Source organism: Podarcis filfolensis (genome assembly GCF_964270895.1).
Source record: "Podarcis filfolensis genome assembly, chromosome: 15".
NCBI lineage: Eukaryota > Metazoa > Chordata > Lepidosauria > Squamata > Lacertidae > Podarcis > Podarcis filfolensis.
The window spans coordinates 5,320,925-5,337,003 of record NC_139618.1 but is presented as its reverse complement, the minus strand read 5'-3'; the positions used below and the strand labels follow the sequence as shown (position 1 = coordinate 5,337,003).

General features: G+C 48.6%; 1 long non-coding RNA gene across 1 annotated transcript; it reads right to left on the bottom strand.

The window, feature by feature from the left end:
- Positions 1 to 380: 380 nt before the first annotated feature.
- On the bottom strand, positions 381 to 14,323 carry LOC310750213. Its single transcript, XR_014541976.1, has 3 exons — positions 13,993 to 14,323; positions 3,307 to 3,447; positions 381 to 2,652 (listed from the first exon to the last, which is right to left on the bottom strand). It is a non-coding gene; the product is annotated as an uncharacterized lncRNA (long non-coding RNA).
- Between the last annotated feature and the right edge of the window lie 1,756 nt (positions 14,324 to 16,079).

Below are 16,079 nucleotides of genomic sequence, written 5' to 3'. Positions count from 1 at the left end.
GCCAGATGATGCAAAACTACAACTCCCATAATCCTTGGCCATTGGGGCTGATGGGAATTGTAGTTCATCAACATGGAGGGGGGGTAAAGATGAGAAGGCTTTCCCCATCCCTGTCTATGCAGAACTAAGTCCTACCTGCTGGAATTCAGTGGGACTGACTCCCAGATAACCCCACTTACCTGCGAGTAAGCACCAGTGAATTCATGTGGGTTTCCTTCTGAGTAGACAAGGTGGTGTTCTCAGTTGGTGTGGTTCTGATGTGCAGTAGCCCATCCTGATGTCTTGAAATAATTTCAGAGTTGTTGGTGTCCGTTCCCGCCCCCCATCCAAATTCCAGCGTTTATTTGAGGGTTTTTAAAGGGAGGAGATTGCCCAGACTATTTGTTCTGCAATCAATAATCCTTTATTTATACAGCATCGTCAATGCACGTGTTTCACTTGTTTATTCAGAAGTACAGAGGGTTTTTTTTTTAATAACGCCTTTCATTCATCTTCCCGGGGCTGTTTACAAAGGACAGAACAATTAAAGTCTACATTTAAAATAAAATGTAAAACCTATAGGCTAAAAGTCAGGATTTTTATTATTATTATTATTTTGGGCTCTTACTTCAGCATGTTATCCTTTGTGATCCGCCTGGAGAACTTTGCTTGAATGGGCCTCCTCATCATCATCATCATTGCATAAAACAGTAAGATTACAAATGCATCTGAAAATATTTCTTTTTTAAAAAGTGTATGACAAAAGCCTACATTTCTATCCCACTCTTCCTCCAGAGAGCTCAAGGTGACGAACACTGCTTTCCTCCCCTCCACAACAACCCTGTGAGGTAGGTTAGGCTGCCAGACTGTGACTAATCCAAGGGTACTCAGTGACAATTAGACAGTGGGCTCCAAGAGAAACTCCTTTGGGACTGTTTTCCGCCTCTGGGGTGCCATAATGGAGCGCCCCACCCCACGTTCTGCTTGTGACCTGTTCATCTCAGATGGCCCCAGGGCACATCGACTGATCCACATAGATCTTTAGAAGCGTGAACATATTATTTCTACAGATATCGGACGGGGGCTCAACAGCCTGCTTCTCTGCCAACAGGACTCGCTAAGTGAGCCGGGACAAATCCCCTGTAACTGTAGATAGGGAGAGCGGTCTGTCCTTCTGTGTGTCTCGCTTGCAATTTTATTCGATAATAGTAATAATAAATCGCTATTAATGTAATCGACAGCAATGGGACAAAATAAGCTGGCTGTGTTCCCTGCCAAAAGCCTTTGCCACAGTTGTTCTGACATGCTTGTTCTCTCTTCCAGGCTGCAAGGCACGTGTGAAACGCCTTAAGGGTGAGTGAGATTCACACGAGCAGATGTCCGTGTTCTTAAGCTGCCGTGCGCCCTTGATGCACATGAGTTTACTAGTACACCTGACGAGCGGCAGCTATGCGTGTGAATGGACCCGGAAGGTGGCTTCGATGCCAACCCTTAACTCCACTTACCTGGCTGGCCGGAAAACTCATATGCACACACCTGGGGTGAAGTTCCAGAAAAGTCAGAGGGATTTACTTTTGAGTAGACATATTTATAGGCGCTGCACTCCACCGCTAAAAAGACTCTCTGTGTTCAGTGGGACCAGAGTCCTAAGTGAGGCCTAAAAACACAGCCGGCCTTACTTCTGAGTAGACACGTTCAGGATTGCTCTGAGATAGGGATGCCAAGCTTTCCAGACACAGAAGCCCCTTTCGTGTATACAAACTGATTTATATATTCTTGAACCCTTTTATATTTTCACAAATCATTTCTTCAACAAGAAGTGCCTTTCCATATATTTAATTTCCCCCCGGTGAAAGAGTAAATAAATATAAGCCTCGCATTTCTCGTGTCTGTCTGCAGGAACTAGAAACTCCTCAATTAAAAAACTAGTCAAGGGTATTATTATCATATAACCCACCCATTCACTCCGAAATAATTCATTCTGCAAACAGCCCAGAGAACTTGAAACAAACAGCCTAGTCCTATTTTTGCATCTTGGACTAGGAAACAAGATGAGCCGGGTTTACTTTCGAGTAGATAAGCGCGTATGGGGTTGGAGCCTAACAATTCGACCCATGTCTTCTCGGAAAAGAAGCCCCGCTGAGTTCAGGGGGAATGGGATTTACTTCCAGGTGACTATCGCAGGCTGCCCTAAGAGTAAGGCTGCGAACTGAATACACGTTCTTACTCCGGAGTAGGTCCCACTGAAGTCGGCAGGTGTTACTTCCAATAAATTCTGCGTACAGGATAGGGGCTACATGTCTCTCCCGGAAATCGACGTGATATCTGAGTTAATAGGTTTAAGATTCCAGGGTAAAATTAATCTCCCACCCCGGACCTTTCCCCCAAAACAAGAGACGGTAAAATAATAATCCGAAACTTGACTGAAGTCGCTCCCAAGTCTTGACCTTCGTTAGGAAAACAAATACATTGTCAGTTTCTCCTCGCTGCTTTGCTTGCCTGGCCGCGATCAGAAACGGTCGTGCACCTGTTGATCCGAGACTCAGCCTGGCTGCACGCTGCGCCCCTTCTCCTCCTCTTCTCTTTCTTTGCGGCCGGGCGGAGGTGGGGGGAGACGAGAAGACGCTCTTCCTTGTTCAGAATCCACGAGCATTTCCCATCTTCCTCGCCTTTCTGCGGCAGTAAATTTTGAGGGGGGGGGGAATACAGTGGTACCTCTGGTTACGTACTTAATTCGTTCCGGAGGTCCGTGTAAAACCCAATCTGGATCGCGTGCAAACTTCTTTTCACCTGTCTTTGGGGTTCCTCTTGGGTGGATTTGAATTCGTGTCTTTCTTTCCCCCCCACCTCTCATAGGACGGCGTACCGCCCCCAGTTTCACACCAGTCGGGGGAGGCGGAATTACAGGATAAGGATATGGGCACGTGGAGTTTGCAACGACTAAGAGAAAAAAGTCTGTCTCTTTTCACTTCCCCAATGCTATTGAAAAACTGGGCATTTTGCACTATTAAGGATCTCTCCGCTCTTCTTTAAGGTGCTGCGAAGGCAGCAACTTCAATGGGGGGGGCGTAAACCCCCGGGAAGGGGCGTTTCAGGAGCGCAGACTTGGCGCTGTGCTTCTCCAGCCGCCCCTTCTGGAAAGGAAGGCCCATTGATTTCGGTGGAGAGACCGACTCCGGAGGAAACATGCTTAGGATCGACTCCGGAGGAGGAAACGTGCTTAGGATCGGCTTGCAAAACAACATGAAATCTCTGCCATCCTTCATAACAGCAATGATTCCAAAGGGAATAATATCGAATTCTCAGAACAGATTTGGGTTTCCTTACCCATTTCCAGGTTCTTGTTAAACTCCTCTTACTAGGTCCTTTGTGGGGGTGGGGAGGTAGGAACACGAGACTAAACCGGTTCCCTGGGATGTGGGTGGATGAGGAGGTTCTACAGGACCGGCGGGCCGACCGCCTCCCCTCCTGCAAAACAGAAACCAGAGAGAACTAAATCCAGGTTGAGGTGAGGCACACACGCACACCTGGATTTAAAAAACCGAATCTCCAAAAAATAAATAAATTGTTTTCACCAATCCATGTTGTCCCTCGAGTAAAGCGATGATGGGTGGCTTTGAAATGTCTTAACCCTTGAAAGTACCCAGTGCCCTTCCCCCCATTTTAAAACAATTCAGTCTTTCCTGGTTTTGAATCTTTATTCCCAAGCAGCCAACAACCTTCTCTCTCTCTCGATTTAATCTTCATTTCATTTGTTTGAGAGAGGAGCAAAGTACGTGTGAATGCACTCTCTAATATGCATTCCCCATATAACCTTTGGTCACCCTCTTTCTTGGCTCTCCCACTGGGAGAAAAACATATTGTAAGCTTATCGGGGCAGAGACCCCACTCTTTCCCGTCCTTGTTTTGCTTATTCCCTTGTAAAGGACTTCGATAAGCGACCATAAACTTGCAAGGGGCGTAGATCGCCTTGGCTGTTCCCTCGCTCTGCTTATTATATTTTAAATACTTTTGATACCACTCGTGGCTTCTCCCTCCGTTTGTTTATTGCCTTGTAAAATTCATTGATAAATGCATTATCTATTGGGAGTCCAGAGTATAACTTGAAAGGCGGAGAGGAGACGCCAGACAGATATTATGAATTTTTCTTATCCCTTGAAATCTGTCCACGCTGTGCAGCTTCCTCCCACAGATCTTTTGAAGCCAGAAATGTGTGTGTGTGTCTGCTCATTAACACAAATATTTATTGCACATATACATGACTGATATTAGTGTGTCTGCATGCGTGTAATAGATAAGAATGTTTTCGTGCGTGTACTCGTATAATGTTGCAATTGTGCCTGATAGCGTTGAAGAATTAGATTCTATTACCCTGCATAACTGATTTATAAATCCGTGTACTTTCTGAAACCAACCGGCCTTGTTTCTGAGTAACCCCCCTCACCCTTTTTAAGAAATTGGGCCCCATCCTCGGACTAAGGTGCTGGAAGCCTGACTTGCTCGAGAAGCTGGTAGTGTTCGATGCTGACTTTCAGATTTGCCTGACAAAGGGACCTATTTTGGATGGAATCGCTCCGGGGCCGAGTCTCTGGCCTGGGGGGGCAATTCAGCAGTGACGTAGAAAAAAACATACTCTAAGCAAGCTCAGAGGCTTCACAGAATTTTGAACCTGGCTCCTTGAATTTGGGGAGAATACGTCCTTGCTGTAGAGAAAGGGGAAGGGGGAGGTTCTGGGGCTGGCCGAAAGGGGCTTGAATTAGGTTGGTCTGTTTTGCGGACAGCATAATTGAGACAAGAGCTTCTTCGATATATGTTTTAAGGTAGGACTGAGTGGAAGAGGAAAAGGGGAGACTCAGCAGCACGGTTTAGGGGTGCTGTTTAGGGAGACCACCCACCTTTCCCATCCAGACAGTAAAGGGTTACTCCTCCTTAGGAACACATCCAGCACTGATGATCATTAGGTATATAAAAAAATTAAACGTATCACCAGTACTTTTTTTTGGCGGGGGGGGGTGTCCTTAATATTGTATATGACCTCTGAATCCTCTCCAAAAATATCCCACCTCCCCCCACCGCAACACCCCCCAAAAAAAACTACATTCCTTAATAAGGTGATGGATTGTGCCTTCAACGCTGTATAAAGCGGGCTGATTAGAAATCCAAGGTTTTGTGGGTGAGACGCCACATTAAAAACACAAAAGAACCCAGCTAACTTTTCCGAAGTGATCTGAATATCCTCCCGGATCTAAATCTGCATTTTATTACTTTTCTATTATTATTTTTAAAAAATGCAGCTAAAACCAACAGGCTGCAACTCTTGGATAACTCGGTTATAATATTGCGGGCACTGATGTCCGAATCTGCCGCCGCCATCGTTTTCCGGTCCAGTTTGTAGGGAGGTGTCAGTTCCTGGGATTGTAACGTGTGTTCTGCTTGTATGTGTGTATGTGTATGTCATATCTCAAGACCTTCTTCCCGGATTATCCAAATTTGGGCTCCCACGGCCGACCATATTTATATATATATTTTTAATTCTACCAAGGTGGAACACACCTTTTTGAATGTTACAGTTTTCTTTTTTTGCTCGTGTTCTTGTGTGTGTCGATGATCCATGAAAGCCATTGCCCACTACCCAATCCACGGCTGGCCACGTGCTTCCGTTTATCCCATTGAACTCCGTGCAGCATACCTGGAAATTATTCCTATGGAAACTCAGCGGGGTTTCATCGCGAGAAAGACACCCCCCCCCAAAAAAAAACCCCACAGCGTGCAATTTTGGGATTCCTGTCTCCTGTAGACTTTATGTCCCAGCCCCCTCCCCTGAGGCAGAGCAGCTTGGAGTGAAGCTCCAGGCGCACTTTTAATGTCAGAAGGGTGCCGGTTTTCTGGACTTTGCAGATTTGCGTGGGGTCAAGTGGCGAGCTGTGTGCGCGCGTGGGGGGATTTTTATTGTTGCGGAGGAACGAAGGGCGAGTGAAACCACATAGCCAGAATAATATCAATTGTCATTTTTAAAAACATTTTATTTTTCGAAACAAGTCTGTGCATTTTCCTTAGAACAAACTTTGACCCTTTCCTTAACATACACACGCTAGAATTGAGAATATACATACAACAAACAGCATTAAAAAAAAAAGTATGATCACAAACTAAACTGGGAACCGGAGGGGGGTTGTGGGGGTAGTTTTGCAACGCCGTCCTCTCCCAGTGTCTAAGGTAATGCATCGAGATCTTGTTTAACTGTTTATTCTGAAAACATAACAGGAACGGCAAGCACCTTGAACGCGGTAGGACTTATTTCGGATGAAAAGCAGGCAACTCTGCATGGCTCGGTGACAATCCAGTGCGCGCTGGGAGCGCGATCCTAATAATGTCTCCTCCAAAGGCATTATCTTCAGCGGGGCTTACTCCCACGCAGGTGGGGTTACGGCTGCTGCTTCCCCCGGGGATAAGCCCAGCCGAACTCAGCGAGGCTTACCCTCGAGGAAACATGCAGAGGATCGCGATGCGCAGAAGGTTGCGCCAGATGCAACGGCGTTCCAAGAACTCCAGTGCACAACTTAAGCAGCGAGGCGCTGGTCCCTATGATCCTCCTCAAACTACACCCGCCCGCCCCCCAGCCTAGAGTTTTGTGGTTGTGTTAACTTGGAGGTCTGACGATATTTTGCTTTCCCGGCTGATCTGTTCCTGGGGACAATTTTCCATTCATTTCCTATGGTGCCTGGAGAAGGGGGGCCGGGGTGGGTTAGGAGGCAGGGAGGGGCATTGATTCTTGTGAGAAATGTTATTTTCATCAATCACCCGCAATTTGGCTAAGTGGCCCGGACAGAATACCAGCAGTCCCGCTGGCTGAGGTCAGAGAGACGAGGGAGCCGCGGAGAAGAGCAAATTGAGGACCCGGCAACCCTTTTGCAAAAGCGCCAAGGTCCCCAATGGCTGCCTGGCTGCCTGCGTGTGTGTGTGTGTGTAGTTGCAGGCAGAAATTGGGGGGGGGATAAGGAGGGGCAGACTAGGAGGGGGGCCCGGGAAGGTCCGCCATGTGACATGAGGGAAATATGAAGGACTTTGACAGGTCTTAAACGGCCTGGCGCCAGGGCCGGAGTCTGCGTGGCTAAAAATAGACGAGGGATGGAGAGAGGAGATGGGTCGAGATGAAAGGGGGCGCATGGTGGGGGGGAGGGGGAGAAAACGGGGGGAGGAGGACAGGACAGGGACCTGCTGGGGGGTGGGCAGATGTTTAGCCAGAGCAGCTTTCTCCCAAAGTTCAAGCAGCGTTTTTAATTGTCTGTGGGAAAATAATAATAAATCCTCGTTTTGCTTGTTACGCATCTCCTTTCGTAACGTTTTAGGGACCCATTTCACTCCGCTCCCCATCTCTTCCTTTGAAAGAATGATAAAAAATATATATTTTAAAAACACCTCTCTCCCTCATTCATCCAGCCGTGGATTTCTTCTTTTCAAATTAATGCTTCTTACTCATAATTTCACACACACGCGTCTTCACGTTCATTTTCTTCTCATTGCGAAGGGAATATTGGCGTGTGTCTCCATTTCCCCCGCGATCGCTCCTTCTCCCTCGTTAATTCACACACCCTTAGCTGCTGCTGTTTATTTCCGCACAACTAAAACATAACAAAGCCTAGAAACGATGTTAGGGTGTTATAAAGGTGTGATTATGGATATCTCCAAGGATGCTAAATTTTGCTTTGAGACCCAAGCAGGATTTCCCATCTGTAATATTTATCTTTCCCTCTTTTCCTACCGTGTTTTTCACCCCCTCCCTCACTCACACAGATGTAGAGTGGTCTTGATTTTCAGCCTGGATGTTTTATCTGAATGTGATTATTCTTCGCCGTGAAAGAGGACTGAGAAATCCATGGCAAACCTTTTGGGGGGAAATGGGGGTCTCAGCTTCCCGATAGAAAGAGTGTCCCCCTCCCCCCGCCTCGCAGCACTTATCCCGCCTGGAAAATACAGGGGTTAAAGGCATAAGAGAAGCAAGTGGAAATAAATCTGTGCCAATTCCCTCCCCCCCCCCTTTCTCTTTTTCAGTCTTTACTAGGAGAATTGCGGCGGGGGGCGGGGAATGGAGAGGGATCGGGGAAGGAAGTCGACAAGATAAGTTATTTAAAAGATAACCAGTCCCAGAAGGTTGCAGAAGGGGAGAGAGAGAGAGAAAGGAATAGCAAGGAAATTATTAGATCAAAATGCACTTGGGAAAAGGGGGGGGGCAAAGTGGGATGTTCCAGCTTGTTGGGGGATTAAGGGAAGCTTAATATAGAAAATGGCTGGAAACTGAACTTTGTATATTCGCTGGGCTTGGGGGGGGGATCCAAGTCTCCAGAACTTCCCCCCATTTAAACTCCATCCCACTGCCCTGATAACCGGAATCGACCTGAGGCTTAAAGCAAACTCTCTCCCTTCATTTCCAGGGTAGCCCCCACCTCGTATTTAAACATGGTGTGCGTTGTGTCCGTCGTGCACACGGACGCAGATGTAAGTGCGGGATACGAGGAATCTACAAATAAACCCGCATATATTCTATGCATAATACAATGCTTGTTTAAAATTCACCAAGTCGGGGGGGGGGAGGGGAACAGCTCCAAAGCATATACACGCACGAAGATCACTCCTCTACGGGTCTACTCAAAGCAAGCCGCACTGAGTTCAATGGGGCTTACCCTCAGGCAAGTGGGTGCAGTATTGGATTGCAAGCTTAACCTGCAGCAAGAGAATACAATTCCTGGGCCGATTAGATTGGGCATGTTAGATTTCCGTTTGTTTATCTCTACACACACACACACACACAGGAAGGGGGAATATATATGTGTTTGTGTATTTGTGCGGGGTGTGTGTGTGTAATGTAATGTAATATTGGGGAAAGCACGAACGTTCCAAAAACACGGAGCATAACATTTAATTTGGTATACCAATCACGAAAGATAAATAAAAATAAAAAAATTTAAAAAAATCAAGGTTGGCGGGAATAGCAAATTATTTTAAGACGTGAAAAGTGAACTTTTGGGTTCCTTTATATCCATGGAGCGTAAAGGCGTAGATGTTGGTTCAAACTTCCACTGGTGAGCTTAAATTCCAAATGTTATCAGAACAGGGGTCCAATTTTCCTCTTCTACGTCCACCTCCCCACCCCATTCAGTTCATGGATGAAATGAAGTAGAAAGCAGATGCATTAATTCAGTTCCTGTCATGTTTGACATGGTTGCAGGTGATTCTCCCTGCTTGGGTTTCAAAACCAAGTTTAGCATCCTTGAGAGTTATGTGTGTGTATATATATATGGCTGCTGTTGTCTAAATTGCTTCATTTTTCTTTCATAACCCACTGAGGACATTTTCTGTAGTTGGTCCGTCGCCTGCGCTTACCAGAGAGTTTGGTGGGATTCCCTCCCCCTCCTCCCCCTCCGCGATCCTCTGCGCAGTTAAGCAAGCCCCATTTGCGTGGTGGGGGGTGGGGAGAGAGACCGGTGGGATCTACTTCCGGAAAATAAGGACCGGGAAGGATATTATCCTAAGTGCAAGATCCTGCCCCAAGCGAGCCGCTAACACCCATGGATTTTGCCGGGCAAAAGAAGCAAGCGAGCGTTTACAGTTCTGCTGTTGAAACCAGTGAGGTATTTATTCGAGTTGTTTGTTTGGCTGGATCGTGTCGCAGGTATGCTTTGAGCACGAACAGGCACCGAGTCTGTATCTTCTTTATTTCTCACCAGCACCCGACAAACCCTTTCCTGAAAGTTAAAAATGAATTATGGGCAAAAGCTGTTTTTTCCCTTTTTTCAGGCTGTGATCCTGAGCGCGCTTTCCTTGCGAATAGGAACCCCTGACCTCTGTGTGCTGTGGCGCTTATTTCCGGGGAAGCGAAGCTAGAATCGGGCTCGTTTGTAGGCTCTCTCTTTCTCCGTAACAGCCTGGAATGGGGATATAATTGTAAGGAAAGGGGTGTATTTTGGAAGGGCTGGGCTGGCCCCCCCAGGATCTGATGCTTCTCTAGATGCTGGTTGACTTTGTCCACGTTTAATAAGGGACTCATCCTTCTCCTCAATTTGGTGAAAACAAAACAGAAAGATAACATGACTAACATCTCGCTCAAACTGTCCTTCTCTTCCCCGCCCATAGACAGCAAAGCAGAAATCGCGTAGCAAAAAGCCACGTAATCGGTCGCTTATTTACACGTGGGTTTAAAATGCGCGCGGGAGGGGGAATATTGGGATCTATCATTTTCAAATCAAGGGGTACCTTGAGCAAGCAGGTGCCATCGCTACCACTAAAAAGAACATTAACCTTGCTCCCAGTTTTAAAACTGCTCCCTTTTTGCACTCCCTCAAATCACTCCTTAGCACTAATTATTATTAATAATAATATCAATTTGCCTGTTGCTGTCATGGACCGTCGCTTGGTATTTGGGAGGAGTATTTTCTTCCACTCTTTATAGCTGAGGTCTACCTCCTGTTCTGCACTATTGGGAGCAAGAGAAGGAAGTTGGGGGTGATGGGGTTTAATTCAGGAAGAGGCAGCAGGAATATCAGCAAAGGTGGGCAGAGGACAAAAAGGCTGGGACTTCTGCACCTTCAATAGCTGGGTAGAAAATGGGCTTTCGGCAGGGGCAGCTTGCTACTAAAGGCGTAGGAGCCCCTGCCTCTTTACCCTTGCTTGGTAACTAGGCTGGAGGAGCAGAGCTTTAAATTGAACACCTTTACCTGGCTGTCATAAGCCCCTTGCAGAATCTGAATTTTACCAAACAGTGACTGAATTGGCTTTGAGGTAGTGAGCTCCCACCCCACAGCCCACCAGGGGTCAAATCTGGCTTCTGGTTTGGCTTTTGGCCCTTCTCTATCTCACTCCATCAGCAACAGGTATTAATGATGCTCTACCTTGCAGGGTGGTTGTTTTGGATTAGTGACAGGATAATATGGGTGGGGGAAAGGAGAGGGTGAAAAATCTGCGAAAGCACCGTCTGTACCCTGTTCTGACTAGTACACTCACCTACTTGCACCCCATCTATATATATGGCTTTCTCTCTGTTCTCCGGAAAGGAAAGGTTGTAGGTCAGGGGTAGAGAAGCTGCTTTGCCTGCAGGAAGTCCCAGGTTCGATCCCAGGCATCTCCCGATAGGAGAGGGAATGCCCCCTCTGCCCGAAGCCCTAGAGAGCTGCTGCCAGTCAGTGTTGGCAACATGGAGCTCGATAGATCAATGGTTTGACTCGGTATTAGGCGGTTCCCTATGATTTTTCTCTGGGCTGCGGAGAAGACGAGAGTGTATGTGCGTGACAGACCATCTCAAACACATGCATAAAGAGAATATATTCTGTAAAAAGCCTGCCTACTTCTTGAGCCTTAAAAAACAAAACAAAACACGTACCGGGGTCAAGACAGGCAGGCTGGAGGAGCCCCCCCCGCCCCCCAGAAGCCTCGCTCCTTTAAGACAATAAATGTGCAGGCTTGTAATAATAACACCTTGGGGTGACTTGAAATGCACTCTGTCCATGTGCAGAGAAACCCGCTGCCTCGGTGCTCAACATCTTGTGGGGATGAGGTCTGGCTTTTTCAAACAGATCCGGGGGCTCAGGAAGCCTCTGCACTGGAGCAACTAAGTCAAAGGCACTGTAAACGGAAATGTTTACTGGCTGACGGGTGGGAGGGGGCAGGCAAAGAGTTCTCCACAGAGCAATCCTATAGGCGTGTCTATTTCAGAGAAAACCCTGTTCAGTTCAATGAGACTTACTTCCCAGTAAGTGTGGTTAGGATCGTAGCCTCATCAGACTCAAACGGGATATTAGGCGCTCGGAAAAAAGAAGAAAAAAGGAGGGGTTATCTGGCTGCTGCAAACAGCGCACCCCCCCAATTTCTCTGCTGTGAATTAAGGGTTGTATCTGGTGGGTGGGTGGGGACAATGCCTTTTCACTTCCCCCCTTTCCGCTGTCGTTTTCATTTTTTGCTCATATTCATTATCCGCATCCTATTTATTATTAATCCCCCCCCAACCCAGTTCATTCCCTGCAGAATGCTCGGCGTTAACTGTAAGCTCCTCGGGGCTAGAGCTAAGGCCACGCCACAGGCGCGAGGCGCGCGGCTCCCTCTCCCCCAAAAATAATCTCGGGAGCTCTCGCTTGTTAAGAAGAGCTGGGAACTGTAGTTTGTTAAGTGTACTGGGTACTGTAGCTCTGTGCCGGGGAAACTACAGTACCGTCCTCGGGATTCTTTGAGAAAAGTCGCGTGCTTTGCGTGAATGATGGAGAAGCGACCTAAGGCGCCTGTTGCTCCATAGATCTCGACCCGCCCAGTCGGGATGCTGCCCCAGTTGGGGACTGGGCTGGGGGACCCTGTGCGTGTCTGTGCGGAGTCGCTCCCCTCCCCCTTCTCTCCACGCCGCCGAGGAGCTGCGAAAGACTAGCTGGCCTTGCTGAGTCTCTCAGAAGCTGATTAGATGCGGCCATCTAGGGGTCAGGCGAGCACATGATTCCGCAGCCTGGGCAAGCGTGGCTGCTGCTCCCATCGCGGGCTTATAGGTTCTCTCCCACTTGAAGGGAGAAAAGGAGGGGGGGCGGAATAACTTCCCAGAATTTGGGGGACATAAATGCTTCTCTCTATTTATTTATTTTTTAACTCCTTTGTCTTGTCGCTTTTTAATTGTGGACACTTCAAACTCCTGGCGCCAAGAGGCTCTTGACCCAACTCTTTTCTCTCCCCCCCCCCAGCTCAATCAGGGGGAATCTGAAAGTAGACACACAGCCAGACAGATAGCTCTCCTTGTCAACTGTCTATGGAGTGGGAAGATTTGGCTGGGACAGGGTGGGGGGGATCTTGAGGAGGTGGCGAGAGAGAAAGAGGTGCGCCTCTCCCCCCAAAAACAATCCATTTCCAAACAAAGTAGCCTTTGCAAGCGATCGCCCTCTTGGCTCTGCTTTCTCCAACCCCCTAAGTAAATTCTCTCCCTCCAGGAAAAGACCAGGAAAGGCGGTGGGCAAATAACGCCGATCAATTGATCACGGAACAAGGGGGCGAGAGATGAGAGAGCCCAAACTAATTTCATTGCTATCCATTTCTCATTTGGAACCATTTTTGGGGGGCACAATAGAAGAAAGGAAGTTCGCCAGCCAACTTTACGCATTACATGCAAGCGGGCGGGCGCCGTGACAATTCGTTGGGTGCTTTTAATAGGTGGGGGGGACCATTTAACCCGCCCCCCGGCGCCTGTATTATGGGATATGCTGACGAGCTGGTGTGGCTGTCAAGAGGTCAGGGCTGCGATCCTTACGCACGCTTACTTGGGGGTAGTAAGCTCTATGCAAGCAAAGTGGGAGTTTATTCCGAATAAAGATGCGGAGAACCGGACGGCAAAGTTGTGTTCCTAAGGACGGTGTGGGTAGAATTGGTGTTTAGGGGTAGACAAGTGGTTTGTGGGTGTCAGCCCAGGGGATTGCGGGGAGGGGAGGTGGGGAGAACCGCTACAGTATTTCCAGGGCTGCGATCCTGCAAAAAGTTAAGCGTGGGAGTCTGGGATGTAGAACCCCATTTTTAAGAACAATAAAAGTCCCGAGTAAAACTGGGAGCTGTTCATTCAGAGCGCAATCCTGTACATGTCTACTCAGAAGTAAGTCCCGCTGAGCTCAAGGAGGCTTGCTTCCAGGTGAGCTTGATATAGGATTGCAGTTGGGAGCAAGTTTCAGTGGGGTCCAGTCGGACTTACTTCTGAGTAGACATGGCACGAATGCGCTGCTGGAGACCATCTAGTTCAAAATCTTTAGGTTGGCGGTGGGAGTATTAATAGTATCGGAGTTGCAGAATAGTAAGAATGATTTAATAATTAACAACACATCCGGTGTGAACCGCGGCTGCGTTCACACGCGCACAAAAAGTGTTCTACGCTTTAGGCACCCTCCTCGCCTCTGCGACCTTTTCCCAAAAGCTTTTTTAAAAAAAATAATACTACGGATCGGCGCTCGCGCGAAACCTATCCCGAGGTATCTCTGAACGCGCGCCCCGCTGCTCGCTACTCACCCGAGGCTGCTTTGGCCGCGTTTTGCAGAGGGTCCGATCCGCTCCGCTATTACTTCCATTGCCCGGGCTGAATCTTTCCATCTCCGCACGGTCCCGGAGGCCGAGACTGGGCTAGGAAGCGAAGTCTTAAAGCGGCGATGCGCACCGGCTTGCCTCCATTTTTCTCAGACCCCCCCCCGCATGCCTCCCCCGCGTTATCTGTGCGCCCCACCCCTACCCCAAAGATTGGGAAGCCGCGAAATCTGCTCGTGGTCCAGGCAGCCCCTGCTTGGATCCACTGGGGGGGGGGGAGCGCATGGCCCTTTCTCCCTTCTCTGGGTGGGCCCTACCCGAATCTCTTCAAAGGGTTTCTCTCCCTCCCTCTCTCTTGCTCTCTCTTCCCCCCTCCCTTCTTCCTCCCTGAAATTAAATCGCGGGGGGGGGAGTGGAACATCGCGCTCGGGGTTTTGGAAAATGAATGGATGTCACAAGAAACTATAATTTGGGGTGCAGGAAAGGGGAAAAAAGGAAAGGAGCAGCCCTTTGATGGATTAAGTGAAATAATTATATTCACGGTGTCCCTGTTCACCCCCCCTCAAAATATTCCTCTTTGTAGGGGGCGGGCGGGAAAGGGGAACAGTATTGGCCCGAGACCATTTGAGGGGTGAACTTCTGAAACCGGCTCGCACCTACTCAGCTAACCAAAGGTGTAAGCCTGCTGTCTTCAATGATATTTACTCAGAAGTAGTCACCTTGCGCTCAGTGCGATTTACCCCAGGGTAAGCGTGATAAACTGGGTCTTCCCGAAGCCCAGGATTGTCCCCAGCGAGTGGCCTGATCCACAGAACGCGTCCATACATGGTCTACTCAGAAATACATTCTATCGGGTTATATACTCAGTGTAGACCCGATAAAATTTATGCCTTTTATTTTGTAATTGGTCTACTCTGTGTAGGACTAACGCGTTGCACTCCAAGGGGATTTGCACCCAAATCCAAGGGGATTTCAGCCTAAAGCAGAATTTCTTCGCCAGTTTCTTTCGCGACGAAGCTGTGACATTTACTAACACCTGAATTGCATTTTCTCGGAAGTAAACTGCTCCCAGAACAGTGCGATTCTACCAGAAGCTTTCCCCAAGAATGCCGCACTATAGATGCAGAATAGACGTGGAATAGGCTAGCATATTTGAGCTCCTTAATATGTTTATTGTAAGCTCATCGGGGCAGTGACCTGTCAGTCGCTTGTGCTATGCAGAAAAGCCACACCATGCTGCACTGGTTTCAGCAAATAATAAATACTATTCGAATGTGGTTTTGTGCTGGGAAGCATCCACTATGCACACCCGCAGAAAGAACACACTGGTAGGCCTCCGAACAAGATAACAGAGTTCTCACGTTCAGAGGACTCGCCAGTCTTTAGGCACGTGACACCCACCGGCTTTTGCTCGCAGGCCTTTTGGGCACCAAGGCCCAATAAGCTTACAACAGGTCTACTCGGGAGTAGCTCCAAAGTCCAGGGGCCTGTGTGAAGGGATGAAATTTATAAAAACTTCCCCTGCGAATAAAGTGGTGTGGGGGGTAGAAAACACGTGTGGAAAGAGACACCTGCACTAGCGTTCAAAATATACACCGAGTGGGGGTGGGGTGCGCTCTGGGGAGAGGGACCCTTTCCAAGCACCTGTTCAAGGCCAAACACTCATCCCCACAACCCGAAAAAACCCGACTCCGAGCAAAGATGGCTCGTTGCCGGCGTCTCTTCTCCAGTCCTAGGAATGGTTCCTGCCGCTTCCTTTTCCACTAGGTGATAGATCCTCTCCGTGGGTGTATTCAAGGGCTTTCTGGAGAACCAGGGTCGTGCCCCCCATCCGGATCCTGGTCCGCAGGCCTCCGCCCTCTCTCTGATCTCCATCCCTCGCCCGGCCTGCGCCCTGGTCGCTCGCGCGCTGGCGCATTCCGCGGGGCGCCTTCTTTCCTGGCTGCCTGGCCAGACTCACTCCGGGTGCCTCTGCCAACAGTTCCTGCGCTGGGGGAACGTGCCCCCTCCCTCTCCCCATCAGCTAGGAGACGGGCCTGGAGAGGGGAGGGCTCCCGAGGCCTTGCCTCTGTCAT